The sequence below is a fragment of the Callospermophilus lateralis genome, unplaced genomic scaffold (genome assembly GCF_048772815.1).
Source record: "Callospermophilus lateralis isolate mCalLat2 unplaced genomic scaffold, mCalLat2.hap1 Scaffold_66, whole genome shotgun sequence".
Lineage (NCBI taxonomy): Eukaryota > Metazoa > Chordata > Mammalia > Rodentia > Sciuridae > Callospermophilus > Callospermophilus lateralis.
The window spans coordinates 6,223,153-6,233,870 of NW_027514882.1; the positions used below are offsets into that span (position 1 = coordinate 6,223,153).

Consider the following 10,718-nt stretch of genomic DNA (forward strand, 5'->3'; position numbering starts at 1 on the left):
TTTCCACGACACCTTCCTTAGGTTTGACAATTTGCTAGAATAGCCCATAGGCAAAATACTTGACTTAGGTGTAAATTTGATGTTTATAATAGAGGAGGAATGGCAGATATAAGAGATGTTTATGGAGCAGACCTAAGAGACGTAGAAGAAAGAAGGAGAAGGCCCAGAGCTTCCATGCCTGCTCGGAGCACATCACCCTCCCAGCACCTCCATGTGTTCAACAACTCTGAAATGTATCAGATCTCATTGTGCTGGAGTGATTTTTGTTTGATGGTGGTGGTGGTGGTGGTGGTGGTGGTGGTGTGTGTGTGTGTGTGTGTGTGTTGCGGATCCAACCCAAGACCTTGTGCACGCTACCCAAGCACTCCACCCCTGAGCCACATTTCCAGCCCTATTCTGGGATTTTTTAAAATTAATTAATTAATTAATTTTAATAGGTATACATGACAGCAGAATGCAGTTTGATTCATTGTTCACAATTGCAGCGTAACTTTATTTCTCTGCTCGTACAGGATAGCGTTGCACCATATGTGCAGACATATGTGTACCTAGGGTGATGATGTCCATCTCATTTCACCATCTTTCCTGTCCCTATGCCCCCTCCCCTCTCCACCCTCCTCTTTACCCCATCAAAGCTACTCCATTTTTCCTAGCTTTCCCCTTCCTCTTATTAGAGAATATTCGGCCTTTGGTTTTTTGGAATTGGCTTACTTCACTTAGTATGATCTTCTCCAACTCCATCCATTTACCTGCAAATTTCATAGTTTTATTCTTTTTTAATGCTGAGTAACATTCCATTATGTATATATACCACAGTTTCTTTATGCCATTCTATTGAAGGGCATCTGGGTTGGTTCCACAGTTTAGCAATTGTGATTTGTGCTGCTATAAGTATCAATGTGGCTGCATTACTCTAGTATGCTGATTTTAAGTCCCTTGGGTATAGACCGAGGAATGGGATAGCTGGGTCAAATAATGGTTCCATTTCAGGTTTTCTAAGGATTTTCCATACTGCTTTCCAGATTGGTTGCACCAATTTGCAGTCCCACCAGCAACGTGTGAGTGTGCCTTTTCCCCCCACATCCTTGCCAACACTTATTGTTGTCTGTATTGTTGATAACTGCCATTCTGACTGGAGTAAGATGAAATCTTAGAGTAGTTTTGGTTTGCATTTCTCTAATTATTAGATATGTTGAACTTTTTTTTATATATTTGTTCATCGAATGTATATCTTCTGAGGAGTATCTGTTCAGCTCCTTAGCCCATTTATTGATTGGGTTATCTCATACTAGACAAAGGCACAAAAAAATACACATTGAAAAAAATTATAGCCTCATCAATAAATTGCTGGGAGAACTGGAAATCCATTTGCAACAAAATGAAAGTAAACCCCTATCTCTCACCTTGCACAAAACTCAACTTAAAGTGGATCAAGGACCTAGGAATTAGACCAGAGATCCTGTGCCTAATAAAAGAAAAAGTAAGCCCAAATCTTCATCTTGTAGGAGTAGGGCCGGACTTCCTCAACAAGACTCTGAAGTGCAAGAAATAAAATCATGAATTAATAAACGAGAGGGACTCACACTAAAAAGCTTCTTCTCAGCAAAAGAAACAATCAATGAGGTGAAGAGAGAGCCTACATTTTGGGCAGGAAATTTCTGCCACATGCATGTTAGATAGAGCACTTATCTTCAGAATACATAAACAACTCAAACTTAACACCAAAAAACAAACCACCCAATAAATGGGCTCAATTGCTAAACAGACATTTCTGTTCTGGGATTTTATAGAGTGAACCCTCCATCCCCATTCACTATTTTTCCCCAGAGGAATCAAAAGTCCTGACACTCTAATCATTTGGTCTCCAGGTGTGGAAAGGACCACCACCATCCTGAGGCTATCTAGGAACTCCAACCTAAATTACCTCATTAGCACAAGCTCTGGTGTGAGGAAAACGGGCTCTGAATGGGTAACAAAGACTCTCCTGTCACTGGGTACTGGGTTTGAATGTTCCTCCCCTCTGAAACTCACTGGGAAATTTAATTGCCATTATAACAGCATTAAGAGATGGAACCTTCAAAAGGTAGCTCAGGTCTTGCGGGTATCACCCTCAGGAATGGATCAGGTCATTACTGACAAGAGTGGACAAAGGAGGGATTCCTTTGGCCCTCTCCCTTTCTCTCACTCTTGCCCTGGGGTACTTTCCACTATGTTGGGACTCAGTAGGAAGGCCTATCACTAGGTGGGACACCACAATCTTCCATTTCCCAGCCTCCAAAACAGGACCCAAGTCAATTTCTATTTCTTATCACTTATCCAGTCTGTGGTGTTCAATTAATAGCAGCAGAGAATGGACTTGGACCCTCAGGAAACTCCAACAGTTTTAGAAGCCCCGGTTCCAGGAACGTGGGACAAAGGCCAAACCTATTACACCACACTCCTCTTCACTCTTCTACTTCTCCAGTATCGACTGGTGTTCCCTTTACCTTTCAGATAAGCTACCTGCCTCAGGTTTTTGCTTCTGAGGAACCCAAGTCTAGCAGGTAACATCAGTTACATGGGGGAGAGCATGTATAAAACCTGGTTCTCTCAGATCTTCTCTAGCAGAACAGGCACAGAGAAGATTCAATATAGTGTTCAGTGATCCTCCAAAGATCCAAGCGAAAGTGCCTATAGGGAGCAAGGTTTCATCAAAGTAAATTAAAGAACTTTTAAAAGAAATAATGGTAAAGGCAATTCACCTGGCTGTTGGAATCGAGAAACATTCAGTGGAAATCTTGTAAAAATACCATAAAATTAAATGACCCACTCTTAAGAACACTTGAAAAGCAAAGTTTTCAGAAAGAACAAGCCTAGCTACAGTTCAAGTTGAGAAAGAACAGAAAGTTTTACTGAACAGCTCTAATTAGCATTTTTTTCCTAGATCGTCTTTTGAAGGAAAAAAATTAAGGTGTAGGTTGGGGAGAAATGCAAGCCCATGTTGATCAACCCTCATACGCTTCTGTTCACCTCTAATAATACCACTATCTTATTAAATGGGCCACAAGTATTCTGTTGCTCGTAATTAGGTTCCGGGTTTGTGTCAGGATTGTAATGGGTTATTGATTGCCGCTTAAAAAACTTCAGATCTCCGCAGGCTTAGAATCCATTAATGAATGTTGGAACTGATAAAGTTGAGTTTAATTACATACTGTATGTCTTGTTAGACATTCAACTTGCATTTTATAGAGTCAGATCTTCCCGTCCACCCCCAGGGCTTGCTAGCCCATCACCATTCCTTTAGGGCCTCTCCTAGATGAGTGTTGTGGAGCCTGCTCTGCACAACCCCTTGAGTTCCTGCTTGGCTTGCTAGTGTGTAGACAATAGTTTGACACAGAAGTCCTTAAGTCACGCCCATCAGCAAATCCTGGGTCCTTCACCCAGGCCGGGTATGTATGTGCTGGCATGTGCTCTCACTTCCTGCTTGTGTGTGTCTGCCATCTCAGCCCAGGCAAGAAATGAGGGCTCCCCCGAGGTCTTTCCAGGGTGTGTGTCCACCCTGCACGTGGGCGTGCACTTCCTGATTCCCAGGACTCTGGTGGACCTCACAGGGCCTGCTGCTGCTATCTCCTCCACCTGACTTTCCTTCAGTGAACTTTCCTGTTCACCCCAACGGGCACAGTCACCTTGGACAGTGGCATAGTTACACAGTGGCCACTATTTTCATCAGATGCCTGGGGACAGGGCTTCCTGTGGTGAGCCTTCTTCATGAGTGGGGCTTTCTAGGTCTTGGCCTGATAGATCACACAGTGCCACTGCTCAGATAGGGCTTTTGGGGGAGCTCCACCTGCCCCCTCAATGGTTGCTAGCTGCTGAGTCTCAAGGCTGTCACAGAGTGGGGTGGAGGCAGGTACGACTTGGGTAACTCATAACACCAGAGAGCTCCTATCTCTTTCCAAGAGGCCTCAGTTTTCTTGAGTCCACACCCTGTGGATCATTGTGTTTGATTTTCCAGAAATTGGAACCGTTGATTTTGACCATTTTTTGCAGTACTTTTATCATTTTAAGGGAGTTCAGATTTCTGGGAGTCCCAACGTTCTGGAAGCCATTGTGCCAGAGTCCTTTGTGCAGCCACAACAAGTGGCACCTCTTGTGTAGCTGTGTCAACAGGTGCAGTGGGTGTGGGCCTCTAGGAAGCTTCTGGAGGGCTGGGTGACCAAGTGCTGGTGGCCCATTTCTAGTCCAGGGGCGTGCTCATGGCCTCACCTGGGTGGGGCCTGGTGTCCCTGGCCTGGTTTTGTGCGAGCGTGACAGCAGCTGGTCCCTGTTTCCTCATGGTGGCCCTTCTCTCCCCAGTCTACTTCCCAAAGCCACAGATCATCACCCAGCCGGAGACGACAATAGCTGTGGTAGGCAAGGACATCTGGTTCACGTGCTCAGCAGCCAGCAGCAGCAGCTCCCCCATGACCTTTGCCTGGAAAAAGGACAATGAGGTTCTGGCCAGTGCCGACATGGAGAACTTCTCCCACGTGCGCACCCAGGACGGGGAAGTGATGGAGTACACCACCATCCTGCACCTCCGCAGGGTCACCTTTGGCCAGGAGGGCTGCTACCAGTGTGTCATCACCAACCACTTTGGCTCCACCTATTCTAACAAGGCCCAGCTCACGGTGAATGGTAGGTGCCCCCGTTGGTCTCTCCCAGGCACCCCGCCCTGCTAGCTGCCCACCTAGGAGAGGACGAAGGCAGACCTGCGATTAGACCGCACTGTACCCTGGGTTTGCCCAGGGCAGGTTCTGCAGGTTAAAGCACCCTCTCCTTGGACTTTGGGTGACTGTTGGGAGGCAGGGTGAGTGGCAGAGCAGAGCCTTAAACTTCTCTGGAACCACGTGATTCAGTTTCTAGGTCCCGTATCCCAGACCCTGGGGAAGCTGTGCCCTTGAGTGGGTGGCACAGCTGTGGAAGCACAGGCCAGCCTGGGCAGGGGCAGGTCCCCACCTCTCAAGACAGCAGAGAGCAAGACAAGTGTGGGGGAGGGTGGGATGAGATCCTGTACTCAGAAACCAGCTTGTCAGAGCTGCTCTCTTCAGGGCTGCTATTTTTGGAGGGGGATGGGAGGAGTGTGAGTGGGCATCTCCCTGAGAACCCGGGGAGATTTTTCTCATCATTAAAGTGCCAGTGACAGAGTTGGCTCGAAGTTCATCAGAAGTGCCAGCAGGCTGCGCTCAGTCAGCCCCGCAGACCACAAAACAAACTTGACCACACTCAGGTTGTCTTGGTGTATTCTTAGAGAGACCACACTGCCACCTCAAGACTCAGGCAACTAAGTGACTCTCTGCCAGGGCATTTGTTATTTACACCAGGTAAATGAGGTCCCGGGGTGCTTACCCACATCCCAGCCCTTTCCTATATTTTATTTAGAGACAGGGTCGCACTGAGTTGCTTAGGGCCTCACTAAGTTGCTTAGGGCCTCACTAAGTTGCTGAGACTGGCTTTGAACATGATCCTCCTGCCTCAGGCTCCTGAGCCACTGGGATGACAGGGGAGGGCCATGGTACCTGGCTGACCAGAGCAGCTTGGACAGGAAGTGTGGTGATGCCTGCCATGCAGCTGGACACTTACTCTGGTGTCCCACTGCTTGCTGAACCTGAGCCAGTGAGCCCAGTGCTTCTGCCTATGTGTGCTCAGCAGCATGGCCCTCAGGCTGCCCTGGGGATGCATGGACCTTCCCTCTGTTATTGCAGCTTAGTGAGCAGGTATTTATGTTTCCCAGGCTCTGTCCTTGTGGCTTGTGAAGGCAGGTAAGCCTCAGGCCCCGACTCCAAGGGTCCCACCTATGAGGTGCATCTCCCCAGATGGAGTGGACAGGTGGAGGAAGTGCCAGGCCGTGGTGGGGAGAGGCTGGCACTTTCCCTGGGAAGCTTACTGCTCTTGATTGAGGTGGCTGTAGCAGTCCTGGGCTGGCGGTGGCACAGGGCGGGGAGGTATCGAGCAGTGGCCCTTTCACACTGGGGTTCTCTGCCCCAGAGGTGTTCCCTGCATTTGCAGACAGCTGTCCCAGACCTCTCCCTTTGTGTGTGTTTTCCAGTGCTGCCATCATTTACCAAAATGCCCCGAGACATTGCCATCCAGACTGGCACCATGGCTCCCCTTGAGTGTGCGGCCACCGGCCACCCCAACCCCCAGATTGCCTGGCAGAATGACGGAGGCACATATTTCCCTGCGACTCAGGAGTGTTGTATGCATGTCATGCCAGACGATGACGTGTTTTTCATCACTGATGTGAAAATAGATAACATGGGCATTTACAGCTGCACCGCCCAGAACTCAGCAGGCTCTGTGTCAGCGAATGCCACCCTGACTGTCTTAGGTTCGACCCTTGGTATACTCTTGGGGGTGTGTGTGTGCGTGCATGTGTAGGAGTCTGAAATGGCACTGAGGGGAAGGCCTGCAGAGTTGCTCTGTGAACCCTGGGGTTACGGGAAGGTGTTGCTACTGTTTGAAATTTGGGGCTGCTTTTAGGATTTTTTTCCTCTTTTTAAAAAAATTGTTTGGGGTCCTGTGGATTGAACCCAGGGCACTCAACCACTGAGCCTCATCCCCAGCCCTATTTTGTATTTAGAGACAGGGTCTCACTGAGTTGCTTAGGGCCTTGCTAAATTGCTGAGGCTGGTTTTGATCTTGCAATCCTCCTGCCTCAGCCTCCTGAGCTGCTGGGATTACAGGCGTGCCCCACCACCCTGGCTCCTATCTCTTTAAAAAGACTAAAGGCCAGTGCAGTGCCAGAACCTTGAGCAACTGGTGACCAACGAGCATGCAGGAGGGGTGTGGTCTTAGTCAAGAACAGGGACATAGCACAGTTTGGGAACAGGAACCTTTATGACCAGAGATCAGCCATCTTCTGAAAAGCTTGCCACGCTGATGGAAGCCCTCAGGTGGGATTATGCCATGTCTAGAGAACCAAGCAGACCACAGCACTGAGGCCCCAGAGTGAGTGTGCTGTCTCTTGATCTCTTGCAGAGACCCCGTCCTTGGTGGTACCCTTGGAAGACCTCGTGGTGTCTGTGGGGGAGACGGTGGCCCTCCAGTGCAGTGATTGGCAGCCCCTCCCCCCGCATCACCTGCCTCAAGGGGAACTGCCTCCTGAGCCTCACCGACAGGCACCACTTCACCTCCGGCAACCAGCTGCTGGTGGTCCAGAATGTGGTGGTGGAGGACGCGGGCCAGTACACCTGCGAGATGTCCAACACGCTGGGCACGGAGCACGCTCACAGCCAGCTGAGCATCTTGCCCACGCCTGGATGCAGGAAGGACCACCATGGCATCTTCACCATTACCGTAGTGTGCAGCATTGTTCTTATATCGCTGGTGTGGGTGTGCATCATCTACCAAACCAGGAAGAAGAGCGAGGAGTACAGTGTCACCAACACAGGTGAGCACTGTGGCCGTTCATTTCCAGGGCAGGAGAAGCCAGGTCCACACTCTTCAAGAGCTCTCATGCTCTGGGAACTCCAGGACCTCTGGGAATGTGGTTCTGGAGAACTGAAGCCTTGGTCCTGCGGACACTGGGTTCATACTCAGGGCAGAGCCAGAAATGGAACTGCCTTGGGGCTGGGGCTGGGGCTCAGTGGTAGTGCACTTGCCTGGCATGAGTGAGGCACTGGGTTTGATCCTCAGCACAGAATATAAATAGATAAACTAAAGGTCTATTGACAAGTAAAAAAAAAAAAAAAAAGAACTTCCTGCTGATGTCCTCCTCATAAACGGAGGTGGATTGTCCCTGAAGCATCACAGTGCTGTGGATTTATTAGTTCTGTCTCCCTTCCTGTCACTCTTCCCCGTCTTTTGTGGTCTCACATGCTTTTGACCTGGGCTCAGGTTCAGCTCGGGTCTGGGAGGGCCTCCTACCTGCACCAACTCCTGGTCTCTGCGCAGCCTCGATGGCTGTTGCCAGGGGATCCTGTTCGGGGCCTGACAGTGAATGCACATCTGCATCTGTTGTCACCGCAATCCTGAATATTTCATTGTCTTATCTCCTTGCAGATGAAACTATTTTGCCACCAGATGTTCCAAGCTACCTCTCTTCTCAGGGGACCCTTTCTGACTGGTGAGAAACCTCAATCAGGACTGAGGGTGGCCATTGGGCCAACAAGCACATCGAGAGCAACAGTAAGGCCTCTGACACAGTGAGATGGAGCTCTATCTAGGTGACTGTCCTCCGTAGGTGGAGATGGCCTCTAGTTCCCTATTCAGGTGTCTGGCATTAGGTGGGAGGGAGCATCAGGTGAACGAGGCAGCTGCTGGCCCAGGCCTCTGTTGTTCAGCTCAGTCCTGGTCTGTGCAAGCTCTGCAGAGGGTTCAACATCCTGTCTCTCCGGAAGGTCACCATCTGGGCTTAGCAATAAGCCTCCCAGTTGGGATAAGGTAGGATCACTGTCAGAAACAGCTGAAGGGAAACCCCAGGCCCTGAAACCAAACCCTGCTTCCACAGTTGGCCCTTGGTATCTGTGGGTTCAATTCTCTACACACTAGAAATATCCAGGGCGGAGAAGGTGCATGCACATGCAGCCTTCTTTTCCTTGTCATTATTCCCCCAAAACACAGTCCAATAGCTGTGCACACAAAGTTACATTTTACTAATCACGATGCTTAATCTAGGGTGACTTACATGGGACAGTGTATTCAGGTTATGTGCAAATGGTGTGTTATTATATACAAGGGACTTGAGCATCCCTGGATTTTGGGATCTGTGTGGGGGCTCTGGCACCACGAAGGTACCAAGGGCTGCGAGTGCAGCGGCAGTGCCCAGACCTGCTCTGTATTCCAGACTCACAGGGAAAGCTCTCTGTAGGGGGTGCTGTTTCAGTTGGTGGGAGATTGTGAGTGCTTGCTGAGCTGAAGGCCGGGCCTGAGAGAGCTGCTCCTCTAACATGGCTGCAGATGCTCAAAGACTGCTTGCTCGGAAAGTGGTACTAGAAAACAGGCCCATTGCCAGCTTCGTGGAGGCACAGTAGTAACTCACACTGATAGAGAGACTACAGCAGCAGCCCCACCCGTCCTGCTCCTCAAACTCACTGAGACCTCCTCTGCAGTTTCTAACCTGGGGAGTCTGTTGCAGGTGTGTGTCTGAGAGATGCGGGCCTCTTCACAGAGGTTACGTCCACAGCAGCATGTAGAGGCAGCCCAAGCTCTGCGTTAGATACAGTAAAGAGCCCTGGAAAGTGTCAGAAAAAGCAACTCGGACACCTGGTCCACCTAAGATGGGTAGGTGATACTTCCACCAGGAAAAGCAGTGCCTTTTTGAAATCAAGATCTGGGTTGACCCACTCACTAAATGAAGAGGGGAGACACCTACATTTCCATCCAGCACTCTCTAAATTGGGTATTTAGTATATAAACAGGAAGCTCTGACCTGGTGCCCTTTTAATTCTAGAGGAGTGTGTCTCTTAGTTACTATTTATGGTACAGTAAACCTGAGCAATAATTTTCCAGAATAATAAGCAACATAGGGGGTTTTAGTATCTGTTCACCAGGGCTGTTTTGAGGTTAAATTTCTAATTGTTCAGAAAACTCTTAACCCTTCATGGTACCTAATTAAATTGTTGGGGTTTTTCTTTTTTCTATTTTTTTTTTTTTTTTTTGCCTCTGATCACAGTAGTGTGACTACATTCTCTAAGTACAAGATTAGCTTAATCTGGGGCATGTGAGCAAGAAGGACCCCATCTCCACTAACGGTGTGGCATGTGCCCAGCCTTTTCTGTGAAGGTCTTTGGGGAGGGGGCGTTTGCAGGCTGGGGGCAGGACCCCACTTGGGTGCAGGTGGGTGGCCTGTTCTGTGGGGGTGGCTCTGACCTGGCCCATCTCTCCTTCAGAACCCAGTGGCCCTCTCATGTGCAGTGACTGCAATGCTGATGTGGACAGTTACTCCAAGGAGCAGGCCCCCACCCTCAGCCCACATGCAGGGACAGCACACAGCCAAGTGCACTGTATGGCCAGGATCCCAGACAGGGCGACCAAGGAGACTCTCCACATCATCCTCGCAGTGGGGCCGGGGACAGGTCCCTCTACCCCAGCAAACAATAGAATGCCGACATCCTTGAGGAAGCCGGCGGTGTCCCTAGATGGAAAAGGTGATCCCTTACTGTCCTCCTGGCCTCCCTGGCAGCTACACTAGATGCCATAGCTGGTCATGCTGGAACTTGGCTCTGACGGCCTTCTCTTTCCCCAGGGGTCTTTGCCTGTACTCTATAGTGAGGCTGTGTGACGCGGACCCCGCAGACATTCAGCCCTGCCCTGTGTTCCCTTCAGGCAGCATGGAGCTCCCAGAGGCCTCCTTGGCCTTTCCTGCCGGTTGCTGTTTCCTTGGAGGGGGGTTAGGAATAGTTCTGGTGCCTTAGTGCATGGTGGGAATTTAGAGACAAAAACCACATTTGTTTCCTGGGGTTCCTCGTGGGTTTGGAAGGACGGGGGGTCCTTGGTTTTGTGTGCTCTTCGCAGTTACGTTTAGCCTGCGTTGGTGGCTCCTGCAATGTGTCTTTGCTGTGAGGGGCTTTTCCCTGGAGGCTTGCTTCTTTGAGGGGTGGAGTGAAGGTTGCTAATCCACCACAAGCCATGAGTTAGGATGGTAGGATTTTCTCCCTTCTCTGAAGCTCACTTTTTCTTAAAAGCAAATGTCATCTTGTCCATGTTGCCGGATTGTTAGCTGAGGCTTTTTATTAAGGCAGAGGCTGCTGGTGTTG

General features: G+C 49.7%; 1 pseudogene; it reads left to right on the forward strand.

The window, feature by feature from the left end:
* Nucleotides 1-4,313: 4,313 nt before the first annotated feature.
* On the forward strand, nt 4,314-10,230 carry LOC143389831 (leucine-rich repeats and immunoglobulin-like domains protein 1; annotated as a pseudogene).
* Nucleotides 10,231-10,718: the final 488 nt, after the last annotated feature.